Below are 22928 nucleotides of genomic sequence, written 5' to 3' on the forward strand. Positions count from 1 at the left end.
TAAATAGCTCTATATTCTGATAGTACTCATTGCTATAGAGTGTTTGTTCAGTATTAGGAGTCTCCTTGTCTCTCCACCTCTTTATTAAACAGAAAATGCATTTTCGTTTCAGTTTCAGTTTCATTTCCAATTGTATCCAACCAGGACAGAGAACTCAATCAGGATACAGATTAAACAAGTGAAATTGGAAGTGATGACACTAAGAAATGAGCATGCAAAATTTGAACTGGAACACTATACAAATTAAGCTTAAAAATGGGTACTTTCTCCTGATTGACTGAGATTTTGACAGCTACCGAAAAATGTTTTTTCTGTTTATTAAAGAGCTGGAGAGACAGGGAGACCTCTGTTACTGAAAAAACACTCTATAGCAATGATTACTATCAGAATATAGTATTTTAACCTTTTAACAAAATACTTTTTGTTTTAACCAAAAAATATCACTTACCCTACCTTTAACTGATTTTCCTGTGGACCCCCTTGAACCCCCTCATTGACCCCTGAGAACCTCTGGCCTCTGGAGGGTACAGATCCCTCTGGGGACTCTGGTCAGCTATGTATACAATGGTTTAAGTCAGGGGTCTTCAACAGGGGGTCCGGGACCCCTAGGGGGTCTTCAGAGGTACTACAGGGGGGCCACCAAAACTTTGTGTGATAGGAAATCCTTTTTTCTTTTACCACTTTTTATTTTAACCACTTGAACCCTCGCATCTCTATTCTGGGGGGAACATTAGCCAAAAACAGCAGATCTACAAGGCTTGTAGATCTGCTGTTTTCTGTTAAGGTCGGCCCCAGACAAGAGGACACTTTTAGTTAATTAATGTGATCAGTAATGAGCTGTTACAATGTGACAAATATAAAGACATTAGAGCATCATTCTTCCCTCAAATTAAAGACAAATACTAAGAATGTGATTCCACCATGAATAAGAGAATATGTTCAAGTGTATGCCCCAACGACGGACTATGACGATGAAGTAGTTGAAACTTTTTATGAGGAGCTAGAGAACACCATCAAGGAAACACCCAAGAAGGGCTTTCTTGTCATCCAAGGAGACTGGAATGCCAAAATAGGTACAGACGCATATGAGCACTGGGGAGGAACAGCAGGACGGTTTGGGCTAGGTGAAACGAATGACATAGGACTGAGACTTCTGGACTTCGCTAGAAGCCATAAGCTCACCATAGCCAACACGCTGTTTCCACATAAAATCTCCCGCAGAACAACATGGCATGCACCGAATGGAAAGACCCATAACCAAATTGATTACATACTCACTCCACAAAGGTTCAAGTCAAGCATCAACAAAGCCCAAACCAGAACGTTTCCTGGTGCGGACATTGGAAGTGACCACGACATGGTACTGATGACGCTGAAACTTAAACTGAAGACACAAAATAAACACAATAACCCACGCGTCAGATTTAGCCTAGACAAACTGAAAGATCCACAAGTCGCAAGAATATTCGAGGCAAACATAGGAGGAAAATGTGCAACACTTAACTTACTACAAGACATTGATGAATTGACAGATAATATGGAGAAAGCACTTATAGAAACAGCAACTGAAGTACTAGGGAAGGACAGGAAGAAAGACAAACCATGGGTCACTGACGACATCCTAGATTTATGTGACGTTAGAAGGACCTTAAAAAGGATAAAGAAGGATGACCCAGAGTCAGCAAAACACCTCTGTGAACAAAAGCATCAGGAAGATGATGAGGGAAGCAAAAGAGAAGTGGATCACAGAACAGTGTGCAAGCATAGATGCAGGGATAAGACATAGGCAATAGTAAAGCAGCCTACACAACACTAAAGCAACTGACTAGGACGCAACAACCTACAGCCACAATAATAGAAGACAAGCATGGCTCTCTATTAACCGAGAAAGCAGCAATAACCAAGCGATGGACAGAGTACTGTCACGAACTATACAACTTTGCAATAAGACCAGACCCCAACATACTAACCAATGCCATGAAGTCTAGCAGTGATTGTAAGGATGCACCAATACTGCAAGTGGAAGTAGAGGAGGCAGTAAAGAGCCTAAAAATCGGCAAATCACCAGGCATCGATAACATCCCAGCAGAGCTTTGGAAGCATGGAGGGCAAGAAAGTATAATAGCACTGACACACATCTGCCAAAAGATATGGGAAACCAAGCAGTGGCCCCAAAAATTGACCCAATCTCTAATTATCCCCATCCCCAAGAAAGGGAATTCAAGACAGTGCCAAAACTACAGAACCATCAGCCTTATCTGTCACGCTAGCAAAGTAATGCTTCGGATCATCTTGAACAGACTGAGGAGCAAGGCAGAGGAAACAGGCAGGATGTAGACCAAAAAGGAGCACCACTGAACAGATCTTCAATGTCAGGCTACCGATTGAGAAGCACCTTCAGCACCAGCACGACCCGTACCACAACTTCATTGACTTCAAAAAAGCCTTTGACCGTGTTTGGCATGAAGGGTTATGGCAGGTGCTCAGAAACTACAACTTCAACAATAACATCATACAGGTCATCCAAGCACTGTACACGGACTCAAGCAGTGCAGTTCTCATAAACAACAGCATGGGAGAACCATTTAAAACATCTATTGGTGTCCGTCAAGGCTGTCTCCTCTCCCCTGTCCTATTTAACATCTTTCTGGAAAACATCATGGATGAAGCACTCCAAGAATTCCACACCTCCATATCCATCGGGGGAAGACCCATCTCCAACCTCCGCTTCGCTGATGACATCGACCTCATGGGGAAAAGCGAGGCCGAACTCCAGGAACTCACCACCAGACTGGAAGAGGCGGCAAGAGCATATGGCATGGAGATAAGTGCAGAGAAAAGTAAGATCCTGGTCAACAGCCACAACCATGTATCTCCAACGAAGATCACAATGAGCGGGCAGACGCTGGAGGAAGTAAAGGACTTTAAGTACCTCGGGTCCTATGTGAGTGAAGATGGCAGCTCCACAAAAGAGATAAAAGCAAGAATTGGCATTGCAACATCAGCCATGACGAGACTGGCCAGTATTTGGAAAAGTAACACCATCAGCTTCTCAGTGAAGGTCAGACTTTACAAGTCACTTGTACTTTCCACCCTACTCTATGGATGTGAGAGCTGGACACTCACAGCGGACACTGAGCGCAGGGTACAGTCCTTTGAAAGCAAGTGCTATAGAAGAATGCTACATATTTCATATAAAGAACACCGGACAAATGATTATGTTAGACAGTTAGTCACCACCCATGCTGGAGAACAGGAGCCCCTACTCTCAACAGTAAAACGTCGCAAACTGGCCTGGTATGGTCATGTCACAAGACATACCTCCCTGTCAAAGACCATCCTACAGGGGACAGTGGAGGGGAAGCGGATAAGAGGCAGGCAGAGAAAGTCCTGGATGGACAACATCAAGGAATGGACTGGCTGTAGCTTCCAAACCCTGCTACGCACAGCAGAAGATCGTGAGCGCTGGAGATCCCTGACTGCCCAAGCATCCACCATGACACCCCTACGGCCCCCTAGGCCATGGGATGAGTGATGGAGTGAGAGTGATGGTTCTAGGAGAACTGCTGCATATCACTGTTAGCATTGTCTCATTGTTTGTTTTATTGCTTGTTATTCATTATTGTTAGGATGTTATTTACCTGTTGTCTCTGTATACGTAATGTTGTCACTTGTTTTATGTTATAAAACATGTTTTCATGCCAATAAAGCATTTTGGTTTGAACATTGAGCTGGATGTTTGTTTTTCATGTCTATCCTGCACCAGTGTTTACTCAGCACTCTGGACTCTGCTCTGAGCTACTGGCTCCTCTGTGTGAGATCAATACAATGTGTTCATGTTTAATTAAGATCAATATATATTAATGTGTCCAACTAATCTATCAATTCAACGTGTTAATGTGTGAGATCAATGTATAGAAGCATTCCACACATTTAACATCTTTATTTGCGTTCACATTTAACAAGACATTCTTGAACACAAACAGTAGTAGATGCACAAACTTGGGAAACTCAACAATAAGTGTTTCAGGATACAGGAAGCATCGTCTCCTCCATATGTGGCGACTGACAATTATCACAGACACTGAACAGAATTCAGCCAATGTCTTATCAGCTCTCTGGCTTATTGGGCATTCCTGCAATCTGCAGGCCTCTCACAACACATTTATGGACATTTAATTACTGAGGCTTCCAAATATGAACACAAGCAGTGTACTGTCCTCGCTATGTGTACATTAGTGTACATAGTTAGACAGTCAGCCAAACTCCTTTAAAAATTACATGGGAGTCAAGAAATAGCACCCAAGCTCCTCTGTTTTATTGTCACACTGGTACATCAAGAAATGGAGTAAAACTATGAAAAAGAAAGAAAAAGACAGGCTGTAACAAACTAACAAACAAACAAACAAGCAAGCAGGTGAACACACTGAGCTAATCTACACACAGTGAATGTAAAATAAATCAATTATGCTTGAAATACACTCTACACAGTTGCCTACAAATCAGAAACTAGTCTCCTGTCATAAGAAAAGGAACAGATCCCACTTACAGACAATGATGTGGACGGCTCAACAAGAGATGGTGAAATGAGGAATATCAGAGCACACACATAATCAAGAGCCTGTTTACACCTGTGTGCTTGCCTTCTCCTAATCAGGACAATACATTACACCTGTTGTATTAAATACATTGAATGGCCAGTAGGTGGCTCTGGCAACACTTGCCATTAGAGGGCAGAACAAGCAGTTTACATCTGTAACCAAGCTGTATAATAGCATCCTTAAGACGTTGGTACTTTAGCACCTTGGTAAGGAATGCCTCTTCCAGGCTGTGGTCTAATGTACAACCTACTTCTAAAATGGTCACTTCTCTGCTGTCCTCATCAACAACAACAACATCTGGTGTATTAGCTGTAACATCTGAAAAGGCATCAGTTTCATTATTGTACAGTTTGAACATGGTAGTTGAAACACAAGAGTGCTTATACATGTTGAACATACGATGAAACATAACTTATGTCCTTAACTAATAGAGCATCAATCCTAGCAATGTACATTCCCTTATATGCATTCAGAATATGTGTTTCAGTAAGTGGAGTGTGGTCATGGTGCAGCGCTGCGAGGCGTTGTGAGCTTGTAGATTGGCTATTTTTGGCAAAGAGGTATAGGTGAAGAGAAGACCAAGTAAACAAAAAAAGTTTCATCTGAAACACAATTTTATACAATACTAGAGTAGCCCCCCGAGACCCCAGCCACGCACGGTTTGTTTGTTGGTACCTCCGTGTCCCTGTCTCTGTGTCCGTGTCGCTGCAGCACAGAGTGGGCAGTAGAGACGGGAATTATGGCTCTTTTAAGGGAGGCGGATCGTGGGGTTGCGTTCCTTGCAAAGAGGCATTGTGAATACTGCCTCATTTATGGCTCAGGTATTATAGATAAGGATGTATTGATATGTCATAATAGTATGTATGTTTGTATTGTAGGTATCATTTATATGTGACTGTAAGTATGTGTTATTGTGCACTATAATACAGCATATGACATGATATAATAATATATTATTATATGTAATAATATATAATAATATAATATATAACATCATTAATACAATATTTATTATAGTATAACATATAATATACTTAATAATACATTATTGTAATGTGTAATATTATGATATGTAACAGTTTATTGCAATAATAATTGTAGTGTGTAATTTATTTATATATAATAACATATATGGAATATATATAAATAGGCATATAATATTCATATTCATATGCTTGTTTCTCGCGCACAATCTGGCAACACTGAATGTGCGTGCGCGCGCGCACTCTCTCACACACACACACACACACACACACACACACACACACACACACACACACACACACAGAGTAAGGGTACGTGACGCGATGCGAAGCAACTTCGGCACGCCAGCATACACCCACAAAGCAAACAGGCTCACGCGCGCACACACACACACACACACACACACACACACACACACACACACACACACACACACACACACACACACACACACAGTGTGTGTTCCAGGCTGTTGGTTGGCTAGTAGTAGTCACGTGACAACAACACACACACACACACACACACACACACACACACACACACACACACACACACACACACACACACACACACACACACACACACACACACACACACACACATGTCGCACAGACGCACACACATTAAAAGCCTCTACTTTTTCTTCACGGCGCTCGTGACTCAAAATGAGGTGTTTTTGTTTGTGTGTTACGCACTGGATTGGAATTATTTTTGCAATGTTATTCTTCACAGTTGACCTCAAAGAAAGGTAATAATATTGTTTTGTTGTTGTTGCTGGCTGGGTGAAGATCATAGTGGAAGGATGTGTGTGTGGAGATTTAACCTGCGCTACTTGGTTGTATGCTTTATCCAACATGACAGCCATGTAAACAAACAACCAATGTCAACTAAACGTTGCTCTCAAGAATGTTTTGGAAAACATTTGAAGTGAGAAATAGACGATGCAATAACCGAAAAGTGATTGTATTTGATCCACTACACTCTTTGTTTATCATGACTCAACAACGGGGGAAATAGCAAAACGCTCGCCCCAAAACACAGTCGCCCCGAGGCAAATCCGGCGGTATTACAGGCAAATCGGCAGTATATAGAATGGGGGCGAGTGTGTTTTGGGGCGTTTTTTTTTTTTTTATGTCATTTGTTTTCCGAGAAAACAACGGGGGAAATAGCAAAACGCTCGCCCCAAAACACAGTCGCCCCGGGGCAAATCCGGCGGTATTACAGGCAAATCGGCAGTATATAGAATGGGGGGCGAGTGTGTTTTGGGGCGAATTTTTATTTATTTTGTCATTTGTTTTCCGAGGCGTACTTGTCCGCCCAGCCCAATACTTCTGGAATACTTTCATTGCCGTAAGCAAGGAAATACTTCATTTTGTTTTTACTTTTGGGTAAATTTATTTATGTATTTATTAAGTAGCCGTGTAATAAGCGGGATAATGGTGGTTAATCGCCCTGAAGGGCATGCATTATCCCTTGCATACTTTTGCGAGCGAAGACCGCTGATTTCAATGGCCGCTTCGTGTTGTTTCGGCTGTGGCCGTCGGCGTTCGGTTGTGCTGACGGTAGGGCATTCACAGAATAGTCGAATATTCGAATATTCGAATATCAAACCGACTATTCGACTATCAAACCACTATTAATGAAGAGGAACTCCGTAAAACTATATCACAGATGACATCATCATCTTGCTCACTGGATGTAGTACCCACCCCGTTTCTCAAAGAGGTTCTAGACAGTGTTATTGGAGATATCCTAAGAATTGTAAACAGCTCTCTACTTTCAGGCGTCTTTCCAGACTCACTGAAAACGGCTGTAGTCAGGCCGCTACTCAAGAAACACAACCTTGATCCATTGGTGCTGGGTAATTATAGACCAATCTCAAATCTGCCATTTTTGGGCAAGGTCTTAGAAAAAACTATCTTTCATCAACTGGATGTGTTCCTACAGAACAATAAGGTTCATAACAAATTCCAATCTGGCTTCAGGAAAGGTCATAGTACAGAAACAGCACTTGTAAAAGTAATTAATGATCTTAGGGTGTCCGCTGACGACAAAAATTTATCTGTTCTCCTACTCCTTGACTTAACCGCTGCTTTTGATACGATTGATCACACAATTCTACTACAACGTTTGGAGTACTGGATTGGTTTGTCAGGCACAGCCTTGTCTTGGTTTCACTCTTACCTAACAGGCAGAAGCTATTTTGTCAGTCTAGCTAACTTTGACTCAGACAAACACAACATCTGTTCTGGTATTCCACAGGGCTCAATTCTGGGTCCCTTATTGTTCTCCCTCTATATACTACCGCTGGGAGAACTCATCGCCGATCACGGAGTGAACTTCCATTTCTATGCTGATGATACCCAGCTGTATCTTTCAGTAGCTCCAGACGACCCCTGCGCTCTAGACCCATTGTTGACCTGTCTGTCCAGTATAAAATGCTGGATGAGTGAGAACTTTCTTAAGCTAAATGAGGATAAAACAGAAGTTCTCATAATTGGCTCCAGTGAGCAGAGAGAATCAATAACAAGTAGACTTGGTAACCTGGCTGTAGAAAGTAACACCACAGTAAAGAACCTGGGGGTGATTATCGATTCTGAATTGAATTTCAATACACACATTAATCATGTCACCAAGATTGCTTTCTTTCATCTTAGAAATATTGCGCGAATTAGAGACTATCTGTCGTTAGACGATGCAAAAACGCTGATCCACGCTTTTGTTTTCTCTCGGCTTGATTACTGCAACGCACTCTACTCTGGCCTGCCAAAGAAAACAACTGACAGATTACAACTTGTTCAAAATGCGGCAGCCAGAATTTTAACTAAAACCAGGATGAGAGAACATATCACTCCAGTTCTTGCTTCACTACACTGGCTCCCGGTTGTTTTTAGGATTGATTTTAAAATTATTTTAATAGTTTATAAAGCTCTAAATGGTCTGGCACCTTCGTACCTCTCTGACTGCCTAGAGAGATATGTTCCAAACCGGGCCCTCAGGTCTTCAAGTGCTGACCTGCTCGAGGTGCCTACAATGACACTCAAAAATACGGTGAAGCAGCATTCTGCTTTTACGGACCGACAGTGTGGAATAAACTCCCATTACACTTAAGACAGGCAGCCTCTGTCGATAGCTTTAAAGCACAGCTCAAGACCTATTACTTCACTCTTGCTTTTAGCTGATTCTTTGGTTGATTTTTAATTCCTCACTGTATTCCCTATTTTAATGTTGTTTTATGCCTTTGCTTTTGCCTTTGCTTTTATTTTATTTTATTTTATTTTTGTTTGCTTTATTGTTAAATTGGTTCTAACTGTAATTATATTCTTGCTCTGTAAAGCACTTTGAGCTGCATTTCATGTCATGAAAGGTGCTATACAAATAAAGTTTATTATTATTATTATTATTATTCGATTATTATTTTTTTGGTAGCATTTCTAGAGCAGACACGCAGCTGTGAGCTCTGGTGTGACGTCAACTCGCATTCCTTGAGTCGAGTCATCAATGCCACTGAAAAAAAAAAAAAATCAAATACTTTTAGGTCGAATAATTCGAATACCATAAATCACTATTCGTTAATGCCCTAGGCCTGACGGTAGACTGCCCCAACGCTCCTGATTTCGTGTATAGAGGGGTGGGTGTATAGAGCCGGCGAGAGATTGCGCCTGATCCCATTGGTTTAGCATTAGAGGTATATTGTGAGGTGTGACCTGATTGCCCTATCAGAGGGAGTTTGACCTGAACCAGGCCTATTGCCTTGTTGATACTAGGGGAGGAGTCTTCAGATTCTCAAGGTGTATTTAAAGTCTGTCCAGCCAAAGTCTCTCCAGTGTGTTATTCAATCTCCTGGAGGAACTCTGTAACTGCCTGACTCACCTGTAGTCTGAGTATATCTTTTCTTGTATTCTCAGGTTGCTTAGTTGTACTTTGCTTGCTTCAGAGTATCAGTGCTGTATATAGTTAGTTTGTGTTTAAAAGTAATTTGTTTTAAAGCATTAGAGGTATATTGTGAGGTGTGACCTGATTGCCCTATCAGAGGGAGTTTGACCTGAACCAGGCCTATTGCCTTGTTCATACTAGGGGAGGAGTCTCCTGATTTGTCTCAAGACAATTAGCAATCAGTTGAAGTTGTTTTAAACCACCTGCTCTGAAAGCGGTAGCTTTCAAAGCGGCTAGCAAACCAAGGCTAGGCAGACCAAGGCAAGAGGCGACTTTGTCAAAACCCGACTTAGTCAATTTACGACCTTCCACATTGAGTGCTTCTTCAGTGTTTAGTGATATATAGTAGTGTGATAGTAGTAGTATTTATAGTAGTGTGTATATGTTTAGTGATCTACGATGTGTTTTCTTCCTATTCCTGTCCTCTCCTCTTCCTGGTGGTCGCAAAAACACTGGGTTACACCCAGATGTCGCGATACAACTAATCTAATATATCCTACTCTTTCCACTCACGTCGAGCAAGTGGTAACGGGAGGGCTTTGGAATTGCCACTCGGCTGTGGTGGAAGGCAAATCTGCTTTCATCTCAGCCTACGCATCCTTGCTCTCCCTTAACTTCCTTGCTCTGACCGAGACCTGGATCAGACCAGAAAACACTGCTACGCCCGCGGCTCTGTCAGATGTGTACTCTTTCTCTCACACTCCCAGAGCCGTGCGGACAGGTGGTGGGGCTGGTCTGCTAATTTCCAGAAAATGGAAATACTCTCCTGTTTCACTGTCACAATTCTCTCCTACCTCGTTTGAATTTCATGTGGTCACTGTCTCTCATCCAGTCAAGCTCACCATTGCAGTTGTTTATCGCCCACCGGGCCCTGCTGGTGGCTTCCTGGAGGAGCTGGACCATCTAGTCTCCCACTTCCCTGTCGATGGCTCTGGATTCATCCTTCTGGGTGACTTCAACCTCCCGACTGAGAAGCAGCTAGACCCACTACTTTCGTTTCTCGCCGCCTTTGACCTAGTTATTTGCCCATCTCCTCCTACCCATGAGGCGGGCAACCAACTGGACCTGATTTTCACCAGAGGCTGCTCTATTGCTAACCTGTCTGTCACTCCTCTTTCCAGTGAAAAGGGTAAGAAACTCTCTGATCACTACTTCATGTCCTACTCTCTCTCTCTCTCCTCTCCCCCCTCACAGCCCCTCCCTACCCACATGATTGCCTCACGTCACAATCTTCGCTCACTTTCCTCCACTGTTCTTTCCTCCTCTGTTCTCTCTGCTCTCCCTGCCCCTGAATCCTTTGCTCTTCTATCCCCTGATACCGCCACAGATCTTCTTTTCTCTACTCTATCCTCTTCTCTCGACCATCTCTGTCCCCTCACCACCAGGCCTGCACGCCAAACTCCACCTGCCCCCTGGTTGTCGGACTCAGTGCGGACTGAGAGACGGAGCCTGAGAGCGGCTGAGCGCAAATGGAGAAATGGCAACCTCCTGGAGGACCTTCTCACCTTCCAATCTCTCATTTCTACTTTTTCCTCCTCTCTATCAGCTGCTAAAGCTGCTTTTTTCTGCACTAAAATTCAGGCTTCTGCTTCCAACCCTAAAAAACTCTTTGAAACTTTCTCCTCTCTCCTGCAACCACCACCCCCTCCTCCCTCCTCGTCCCTCCCCCCCGACGATTTCGCCAACTTCTTTGACAAGAAGGTGAACGATATCCGATCCTCCTTCCCTCCTCCCCCGGCTGGTGCCCTGCGCACTACCCACACCCGTCTGCCTGCCACCCCCCCCTCTCTACCCTCATCTACTCCTCTCCCCCCCCCCATCCCCTCTCTATCCCACTTCTCTCCCCTCTCCCCTAACGAGGTCCTTCTCCTTATTACCTCTAGTCGCCCCACCTCATGCTCTCTGGACCCGGTCCCATCCACTCTGTTGCAGTCTATTGCACCTGAACTTCTTCCCTTCTTAACCCACCTTATTAACACCTCTCTGACATCTGGCTACTTTCCCTCTACTTTCAAGACTGCCAGAGTCACCCCCCTCCTGAAGAAACCGACACTTGACCCCTCTGAGATCAAGAACTACAGACCGGTTTCCCTTCTATCCTTCCTATCTAAAACTCTCGAACGTGCTGTCTTTAAACAACTGTCCTCCTATCTCCACCAGAACAACCTCCTGGACTCCAACCAGTCTGGGTTCAAAGTGGGTCACTCGACAGAGACTGCCCTCCTGGCAGTGACGGAGTCGCTCCATGCCGCTAGAGCGAACTCTCTCTCCTCCGTTCTGATACTCCTGGACCTGTCTGCAGCGTTCGACACGGTGAACCATCAGATCCTCCTCTCCACCCTCGAGGGGATGGGTGTCTCAGGCTCTGCACTCTCCCTGTTTGCATCCTACCTGACGGGTCGCTCATACCAGGTGATGCTGAGAGGGTCTGTGTCAGAACCACACAGGCTCACAACTGGGGTTCCCCAAGGCTCGGTTCTGGGTCCTCTTCTTTTCTCTCTCTACACTACATCTCTGGGTGCTGTCATCCACTCCCATGGCTTTTCCTACCACTGCTATGCCGATGACACCCAACTAATCCTCTCATTCCCCCCCTCTGATACCCAGGTGGAGACACGCATTGCTGCTTGTCTGGCTGACATCTCGGAGTGGATGTCGACAAACCACCTGAAGCTCAACCTGGACAAGACCGAGCTGATGTTCCTCCCGGGGAAGGGCTGTCCGCACCGAGACATGGCCATCACCATTGATAATGCTGTGGTGACCTCAACTCGGACTGCGAAGAATCTGGGTGTGACCCTGGACGATCAACTGACGTTCTCGGCAAACATCGCATCAGTGACGAGGTCCTGCAGATTCCTGCTCTACAACATCAGGAGGATTCGCCCCTTCCTCACGGAGAAGGCAGCCCAGGTGCTCATCCAGGCTCTCGTCATCTCCCGCCTGGACTACTGCAACTCCCTCCTTGCTGGTGCTCCGGCATCTGCCATCAAACCCCTGGAGCTTGTTCAGAAAGCTGCGGCTCGTCTGGTGTTCAACCGCCCCAAGTTCTCCCACACAACCATCCTTCTCCGCTCTCTACACTGGCTCCCCGTAGCGGCTCGCATCCAGTTCAAAACCCTGGTGCTAGCCTATAGGGCAGTGAAAGGAACAGCTCCTTCCTACCTCCGGGCTATGGTCGATGCCTACACCCCTGCCCGACCACTTCGGTCTGCCACCTCGGGGCGACTGATTGCCTCGTCACTCAAGGGTCCTTCTGGCCGATCCACACGGTCACGACTCTTTTCTGTTCTGGCCCCACAGTGGTGGAATGAACTTCCCACTGATGTTAGGACAGCAGAGTCACTGCCCATATTTCGCCGCAGGCTGAAAACTCACCTCTTCAGGAAACACTACCCTTCCTCTCTGCCTGACCTACTTGTTGTTAACTAGTTGTACGAACGCTTGTTTTCTATTGCTGTATTGTTTATTGGATTATTGGATTGTTTATTGGATCTTGTTTAGTCGATACACTTATTTGTTTTAGCTCATGCTCATTTGATTTAGCTATTTTGTCTCATCTGTTTAAGGAAATAGGTAGCTGATATATTGCACTTTTACCTTAGCGCTAGGTATACTCTTGGTTGCTTGTTTTTGCAGAAAATGCACTAAAGACTTCTGGTGATTAGTAGTTTTCGTTCCCTACCTATGTTGAATACACTTATTGTAAGTCGCTTTGGATAAAAGCGTCTGCTAAATGACTGTAATGTAATGTAATGTTCACCGATCTGTCCGTCAACCCCCGCCCCGTTAACACAACATTACGAGCGACGCCCACTGCACTCTGGTTGGTTGGGAAATGAAACACTTCCTCATACCGAGTACACCGACGCGCTGGGCCAGGCTTTTATTTTTTAGCAAAACGAAACAATAAAAGCCTGGAGATCGAGGCTATGCTGACGGTAAACGGTGCGAAAGTGTTTCCCTGTCCGGTGTGGTCGTAATGTGGTGAGTAGAATTAATTATGTTGCAAGGTGGAAAATGTGTAGTGAGCAATGAGAAGTACCCTACGCCACTCGTAAATTCAGCGTGCACGTTGTGGCTGGTGTTGTGGTGAGATGTCAGATGTAGTTGTTGTGTTTAGTCGAAATCAATGCTGTGGGTATGGCGTCAGCAGGCGAGAGGTCCAAATGAATGGAATGGCTGTGGACGTCAGCGGCGGAAGTAGCAATTCTCCCTTTAGCCTATATAAGTAGATAGAGGGGGTCCCTGCTTCATCTCTCTCTCAACTAGGGGGTCCTTGGGCTGAAAACGTTGAAGACCCCTGAGCTAAGCCATACGCGTGAGAAGCATAATAGACAAACGGTAGCCGTTTTGTCAACAACACGTCGGGTGCCCTCATAATTCACTGGGAAGCCAAAATATTACCAGACTTTTGACTTAAAGGAAGCGGGAGGGTTCTCCAATTCTTCCGTTTGTGTATCATCATTACCATCGCTGGCTTCAGCAGTGGCCATTTCGAACTGTATCGAACGTCATTTTCGGTTCGATTCCGATACGTATCGAGTATTGTGACACCCTTACAGTATTGGTACTTTTACTTAAGTAAAACATGTGAGTACTTTTAACACCCCTGCAATCAAAGACCCTCATCCTCCTCATCATCATCAGAGAGGAAGGTCAGGTTAGCATTTAGCCACATTAGCTAACATTAACCCCTATCAGTATGTTGTGTACATTGTACTGATAGTGTTTATTGTGTGTTTATTGTGTGTGTGTGTGTGTGTGTGTGTGTGTGTGTGTGTGTGTGTGTGTGTGTGTGTGTGTGTGTGTGTGTGTGTGTGTGTGTGTGTACCTGCCGCTCTGGACGCACAGCCTGCCGAGGCACAGGGCGCCGCCATGTTGGATTATGGAGGACGGTCACGTGACGTGAGGGACACGTGACGAGGTGCCAGAGAGCACCGTTGCCAGATTTAGTGGGAGAAACAAGCAAACTAGGTTTATAATGGCCACAGGAGCCTATACATTTGCTATTTGAAAACAGCAGATCTACAAGCTCACAAAGCGTCGCATTCGCGACGCTTTGTGAGCTTGTACATCTGCTGTTTTCAAAAAAGATCTTGAAAAGAGAAACTGAAATATTTTGGAATCAAAAGAATCACCTTCAGGAGGCTTAACCTACCCCCCCCTCCTCCTCCTAAAACTGTCTATTGTACATATTTATTGTTTTTCATACCGGTAACATGTAAGCTGATTGTATGACGTTCTGCATATGCAGTGCATAGTAGTGTATATTTGTATGTCTTCTTAAATGTCATCATGATTTGAGTGGACGGGGATCTCGTGCTTTTGTGAGCGATCCAGTTTAGAGGACCTTGTATTGTGAATGATTTGTACTTCCATGTACTGTTACCATGTCTTTCTAAATAAAGTATTCAATCAATCAATCAAAACTACACTTTAAAAACAACCACAGCCGCAACAAGCAATATTTACAAACAACTGAACAGAAAAATAAGCTCAAAATATAGCTGCAAGCAGCGATAATACGGGGCCAGTGAATGCAGAAAGAAAAAAGAAAGAAGCAATGATAAGTAATATGCACAATAAGCCATAGAAACATAGAAGACTGAACTTGAGAGAAAGAAGACCATGCAATTAACAAATGAGCATTTTAAACCCTCACTAACACTAACCTCAGTAAAACAACGCCTAAGCCTATCCTCAAGAAACACTATGTGTAAACCTAAGAAAGACAAATCATGATCACCTCAATACATTGTCGGGGACAGGGATCGAACCAGCGACCTACAGACTCTCAGGCTGCCTCTCTTCTCATTGAGCTAGATGGCCTCCCTGACAGTATCTGTTGACATCTATAATTATTTCCGTCCATTATGAACCAAGCCTCTGTGTCCCGAACTACTCTAGATCACTGGTTCACAAACCATTTAGCAATAAAGAATTCTCCTCGGAACGAAAACTAGTGAAAGTATCCGATCTACAAGCTCACAAAGGGTTGCTATCTGAAAAGTTGTGTGATTGTAGATCGTCTATTTTCACAAGTATGTCACACATTGTAAAAACATACTCTCAAATAAGCATTTCATGTTATCTTTAAAAATTGCACATGCATTATTTGATGCAGTCATGTTTTGTGCGATGCAATTAAAAAGTGGAATGACCCACCCACAGACAGACAGACAGACAGACAGACAAAAAAGCAAAGTGCAATAATAGCACAATAACACATGGAAACGGAATAGATTGAAATTGAGACAAAGCAAATAATTCCAACAGGTAAATCTACTTTTCAGCTCGACCCAGCTGAGGTGGTCATACATAGGACACAGGTGGGCAATCCCAGGTTAAGAACCTCACTCGTGGACACCTCAACCTATTCCCATTGACAGGAATCGAGCTCTCGACCTTCGGACTCACAGGTTGAGACATTACCTGTAGTGCTATAGCTATAAGTTGTCTGTTGACGATCATAAACTTTTGCCTTCTGTCATGAACCAAGCCCCTGTTTCACTAACACTAAGATCACTCGTTCACAAACCATTTATCAATAGAGAAATTGTATGTCTCCTCGAAACCGAAACCAGTGAAAGCAGCCGATCTACAAGCTTAGAAACACGTTGCTATCTGAAAAGTTTAGAGATTGTATATTAGCTATTTTCAGAATGAAGTATGTCATACATTGAAAAAACATACTCTCAAATAAGCATTTCAGGTTATCTTTAATAATTACACATGCAGTAATTGATACAATCATGTAGTGTGCAATGCAACTTTAATGAAGCCTGCATCAAGTGAGGCTTGAACTGGCGACCTTGCAGTTGTAAGGCACACGCTTAAGCGAGAAGCCATTGGACCAACAGACAAGAACCTGTGAAAAAGGAGATAAGACAGATGATACAGTTTCACGCAAATAGCTGAAAAATCCTGGGTTTAAGTGTTCTTCAAACTGCTCAAGATTGCGGACAATCTAAGGGCGGACCTTACTGGTCAACGTGATACATGTTTTCCTCATGAGTCAAGGCACATGTGTAAGCAGGTTTAATGGCTGTCGGCCAAACGAGGCTGTTTTGCCTGTATAAAGTTTGCATTTAAAAAAAATTGCTATAGCGCCCCCGTTTGACCAATTGGAGTAAGATTGGTTTCAGTGATATTTGGAATGACCCTCTACATTACTGCACATTTTCAAAGAAATGTGAGTCTGCATGTATGTGTTAGGGGCAGATGAATAATTGTCATAAAACTGCAATATTTATTGGCTCATTAAAGCTTAATTTTTTCACTTAGAATAAATCCGCCCCCAACGTTTTGTCGGCATAGGTCCAAAGTTCATGTGTAAAACGTTTCGTGCAGATTGCGAGAATTATTTCTCGATCGTTTTTCATGACCATCTATGGCCGAGTCTTGTAAAAAGCTTATGCACGGTTCAGCCAGAACTGCCAAAAACGGCGGAAGAAACAGAATAATGCCAATATCAAAACGGAGCCATGCTGGCAGCCTGGCCCCGTAATAACTTATAATAAGCAGACAGACACGAGGTGCCAGAGTAGGTACTGAACTGGTCACCTCTCTCTCAGCTAAGGGGTCCCTGCTTCATCTCTCTCTCAGCTAAGGGGTCCTTGCTTCATCTCTCTCTCTGCTAAGGGGGTCCCTGCTTCATATCTCTCTCTGCTAAGGGGTCCCTGCTTCATCTCTCTCTCAGCTAAGGGGTCTCTGCTTCATCTCTCTCTCAGCTACGGGGTCCCTGCTTCATCTCTCTCTCAGCTAAGCGGTCCCCGCTTCATCTCTCTCTCAGCTAAGGAGTCCCGCTTCATCTCTCTCAGCTAAGGGGTCCCCGCTTCATCTCTCTCTCAGCTAGGGGGTCCCTGCTTCATCTCTCTCTCAGCTAAGGGGTCCCCGCTTCATCTCTCTCTCAGCTAAGGGGTCCCTGCTTCATCTCTCTCTCAGCTAAGGGGTCCCTGCATCATCTGTCTCTCAGCTAAGGGGTCCCCGCTTCATCTCTCTCAGCTAAGGAGTCCCGCTTCATCTCTCTCAGCTAAGGGGTCCCCGCTTCATCTCTCTCTCAGCTAGGGGGTCCCTGCTTCATCTCTCTCTCAGCTAAGGGGTCCCCGCTTCATCTCTCTCTCAGCTAAGGGGTCCCTGCTTCATCTCTCTCTCAGCTAAGGGGTCCCTGCATCATCTGTCTCTCAGCTAAGGGGTCCCTGCTTCATCTCTCTCTCAGCTAGGGGTCCCTGCTTCATCTCTCTCTCAGCTAAGGGGTCCCTGCTTCATCTGTCTCTCAGCTAAGGGGTCCCTGCTTCATCTCTCTCTCAGCTAAGGGTCCCTGCTTCATCTCTCTCTCAGCTAAGGGGTCCCTGCTTCATCTCTCTCTCTCAGCTAAGGGGTCCTTGCTTCATATCCCTCTCAGCTAAGGGGTCCCTGCTTCATCTCTCTCTCAGCTAGGGGGTCCCTGCTTCATCTCTCTCTTTCTCAGCTAAGGGGTCCCTGCTTCATCTCTCTCTTTCTCAGCTAAGGGGTCCCTGCTTCATCTCTCTCTTTCTCAGCTAAGGGGTCCCTGCTTCATCTCTCTCTCAGCTAAAGGGGTCCTTGGGCCGAAAAACCTTGAAGACCCTTTGGTTTAATAAGGTAATATTTGACCTAGAATCCATTTCTGCTTCATACATTTTTTTAATTGTTTATATTTAACAAGATACTTTGCATATTTTAATACATTAGCTGTTTAAAACCTCAAATATACACACTAACATAACATGCTAACTAAGTTACATGTTATCCTTTGCATAATCCCGGCCTCACGTAACCAGACTATATCACTGCGTGGATATGAGTCTGGTGCTTCTATGAGGACGTAGCCAGACTATATCACTGCGTGGATATGAGTCTGGTGCTTCTATGAGGACGTAGCCAGACTATATCACTGCGTGGATATATATACATATACATACATACATACATACATACATACATACATACATACACACACACACACACACACACACACACACACACACACACACACACACACACACACACACACACACATATATATATATATATATATATATATATATATATACACATATATGTAAATATATACATACATACATACATACATACATACATACATACATACATACATACATACATACATACATACATACATACATACATACATACTTACCACTTTACCCAAATCCAGTGCAAGTGGAGTTAGGAGGTTTTGTCCATCATTGATAAGAACAGCTGGCAATGGATCTCAAAGCTCACAACACATCACAACGCATTGTGAGCTTGGAGATCAGCTATTTATGGTGAGCGCCATCCTCATATACTATAGATCAAGCTGAATTCTGTACTTAAACAACTTTTATTTTAACATGCATTGTAAACAACCATGGATCTAACTGTTACCACTGTTGTTCTTCTACAGTTGAGTGCAACAAACAATTCTGCCTCAATACTCAATCATGTATTTAACAAAAGCGATCATGGCACACCAACAATAAATAAATGGCATATAAATACAAAATACATTCATGAAAAATAGAATCTGTCAAATCTGTAGCCTACTGCACTAACAATAACAACCACAGTTGAATTTACCTATCATATACCTATCAACATTTTATTATCACACATTGTGTGTTGTGTGTTGTGTGTGTGTGGTGGGTGTTTCTTAGTGCTTTAGATTGTCATAAAAGCTGTGAAAGTCTTTTGGCATGATCTCCTTGAGCTCTTGGAGATGTTTGAAACAAACTCCTGCACTCTGTCCATTAACATTTAAAAAGAAAACACGAGCAGATGACCTTTGTGAAGACACCCTTCTCCTCTTTACTGGGGTGACATCTATCAAACCTTGCACATACATTCTCTTCTCTTCCCAGTTTATGTTCTCCCAAAAGCATTGAAAAATCTTCTCCCTGTCTGCCTCATACAGAGCAGAGCTTCTCGAGAGCCTGAGAGGAGGGGGGAGTTGTTTGTATTTGACGGACAGTTTGAGGGTCCAATGGAGTTAGGAGTTTTCGTCAGAGGCGCTTTTTAATACTTTTCATATGTTATTATTAAAAAAAAATGTACACAGATGTAGAGGGGGTTCAATAGCGTTGATTTATGAAAAAATAAAAAAAAACTGAAAATTGAGTTAGCTGGTCCCGGCTGGACACTGACGATATATGTATATATATATATATATATATATATATATATATATATATATATATATATATATATACATATGTAAATATAGATATATATAGATATATATAGATATATATATATATAAATATATCACACCTCTCTGCTCTGCAGAGCTGTTGCTTCCGTGTGCGCGGCTCTGCTGCAGCACCGCGACCTCAGAGTGCCTTGTATGCCTTATTGTTTAGTTATTTGTATTGTCCGTGTGCCTATATGTCGTTACATGTTATGATGAGAGCAGTAGAAATAGCTCTGCTGATCCTATGGACTATCAACTCCTGCTTGTCGGTCGAACAGACTCAACTCGACAAAAACATCTGGCGTGAGGACGGCGCGACCAGGATCGCCTGTGTCACTGTGTACAGCCGAGCTGCACTGCTGGCATTACGGCCGCCGGAGCCGAACACAACGGCAAACCACGTTCACCTACCGGTGTTGGATAACATCCCCGCCGAGTTGATCCGAGGAAAAAGGAAGAGGAGACGAGGGAAAAGAGGGGGAATTCGGAACCGACTACGGAGGAGATTCACCCGCCCCCCGCTCCCTTCTATCGTTCTGGCCAACGTGCGTTCCATGCACAACAAGATAGGCACGATACAGACATACACCAGGTACAATCATGATTTTCGTGAGGCATCACTGTTTTGTTTCACTGAGAGCTGGTTAAAGCCATCACAACCAGACTCACTCTATGAAGTCCCCGGATTCACTCTGGTACGACTGGACAGAGGTGGAGGGAGGGGTTACGGTGGTGTATGTGTGTACATAAATGATCTCTGGTGTCGATCCTTCTCCGTCAAACTTAGGATATGCGACGATCCCAACGTGGAGATCCTAGGCATGACTTTAAGACCTTTCTATATTCCCCGCGAATTTGGGTGCATTTTACTTTTTCTAGCAGCAAGCAGCAAAAACCACTGCTGACTGTGTGCACGGACTGCAACTGCAGTATCCAGAGGCACCAGCAATCGTGCTGGGAGACTTAAATCAGTGCTATCTGGACACCGTGTTGCCAGGATTTGAACAGTATGTTAAGGATGCGATGAGGAAAAATAACATTATGTGAACATCCCAAATGCATATGTTGCCACGGTTGGGCCGCCTATATTGACCTCTGATCACAACGTTGTGTGCATGACTCCAGTTTATAAGTCAAAACTGAAGAGAGGAAAGGTGGAGAAGAAAGTAGTTAGGACATGGACAAATGAAAGCAAGGAACAACTGAGAGCATGCCTGGACTGTACGGATTGGGACACCTTTAGAGATGGTTCATTGGACGAAGTAACCACAGTTACAAATGATTACATTAATTTTTGTGTACAGCTGGTTGTTCCTACAAAATAAATTCAAATCTAGCCGAACAATAAATCTTATGTGACCAAGGACATAAAGAATGTTATAAATGAAAGGAAAACAGCCTTCATAAACAAAGATTTCGGTGCACTCAAATTGACAGAAAAAAAAGCTAAAAACAAAAATGAGGCAGGCAAAATTGGCACATAGACAGCATCTAGAGGATGTGTTCAAAGCCAAAAATCACAAAAAGGCGTGGGATACTATGAAATCCATGACTGGAATGTCATCCCCAACAAAACCTATTGTGACAGATAATGAACTTGGCTTTTCTAATGACCTAGATACTTTCTTTGCCAGATTCGAATCATTAGGTGATTCCTCTAAGTGCACTGAAATACTTAAGGCTGTAACACCTGCCCCCTCAGACAGAATTATCATCACTGAAGAGGATGTCAGAAAAGTGTTTTGGTGTACTAACACAAGGAAAGCTAATGGGCCGGACGAGTGCAGTGCTTTCCTCCTCAAAAACTTCGCATCTGAGTTGGCTCCTGTGTGGCAACCAATATTTCAAACCTCTGTAGACACACACATAATTCCTCTGTGTTGGAAAACCTCACACATAAAACCACTACCCAAAATCCAATGTCCAAAAGAACATAAGGATTATAGACCCATAGCTCTCACTTCAGTGATCATGAAATCACTGGAAAGAATACTGTTGCAACATCTTGTAAGTATAACTAAAGACAAATTCGACCCCTGTCAGTTTGCTTATAAGAAAGGTTGCGGTACAGAGGATGCGGTTGTCACACTGGTCCACTTCATTACAAAACACCTAGATAAGTCTAATAAGAATCATGCAAGGGTGCTGTTCTTAGACTTCTCTTCAGCTTTCAATACAATACAGTCTGATATTCTGGTGTCAAAGATGGTACAGTTGGAACTGAATCCATACTTAATTCACTAGTATGCTTCCTTCCTTACTAACAGAGTACAGAGGGTGAAAGTGAACAGAACCCTCTCCGCAGCATTAACTACTAATGTTGGTGCTCCCCAGGGTTGTGTAAGCTCAGCTGTACTTTTCACCCTTTATACTGACAGCTGTCGTACTGAGGAATGTCTGTCTGAATGTCGCACTGACAAACCAGACCAATACATTCTAAAGTACTCTGATGATACAGTTTTGATTTCTCTTTTGGATAGTTCCAGTGATCCTGGACTGCACCAACACAGAGTAAATAAGGTGGTGGAGTGGAGTGATAACAACGCTCTTATCATTAACACAAAAAAGACAGAGGAGATTGTTTTTGGTGCCCCACTAGAGATACACAGATCCCCCATTACTATTCATAGTGAACAGATCAACCAGGTATGTTCGTATACATACCTAGGAGTAGTAATTGACCACCTTCTGTCATGGAAAGACCAGATTGAATCAGTGGGTAAGAAGACAAAGCAAAGAGTCTATTTCCTTCGCCGCCTGAGATCTTTTGGTGCTAGTAGACAGATTCTTCTTTTGTTTTTCACTTCTGTTATTATGAGTGTTCTTCAGTACTGTAGTACCACCTGGTATGGATGTCTGTCTGTAGCCTTAAAGTCACAACTGCTGCAGCAACTGAACATTTGTTCAAAGATTGTTGGACAACCACTTCAGAGGCTCTATACATCTACGTATAATGACAGTATGATAAGGTTGGCAAGGAATATCACTTCAAACACAAGCCATGCTTTGTATGGAGAATATAGGTTGCTGCCTTCAGGAAGGAGATACAGTGTTCCTACATACAATAAGGTCAAACTGAAGAGGTCCTTTGTCCATCAGACGACATTGAGGCTTAATCAGGAGTTGTAGGCTTGGGGTAGGCTGAGGGGTGGACATTGCTCTTGTCTTTGTATGTCTTTATGTATGTATTTTGT

The sequence above is a fragment of the Gymnoscopelus braueri genome, assembly GCF_963280865.1.
Source record: "Gymnoscopelus braueri genome assembly, contig: SCAFFOLD_439, whole genome shotgun sequence".
In the NCBI taxonomy this organism is placed as follows: Eukaryota; Metazoa; Chordata; class Actinopteri; order Myctophiformes; family Myctophidae; genus Gymnoscopelus; species Gymnoscopelus braueri.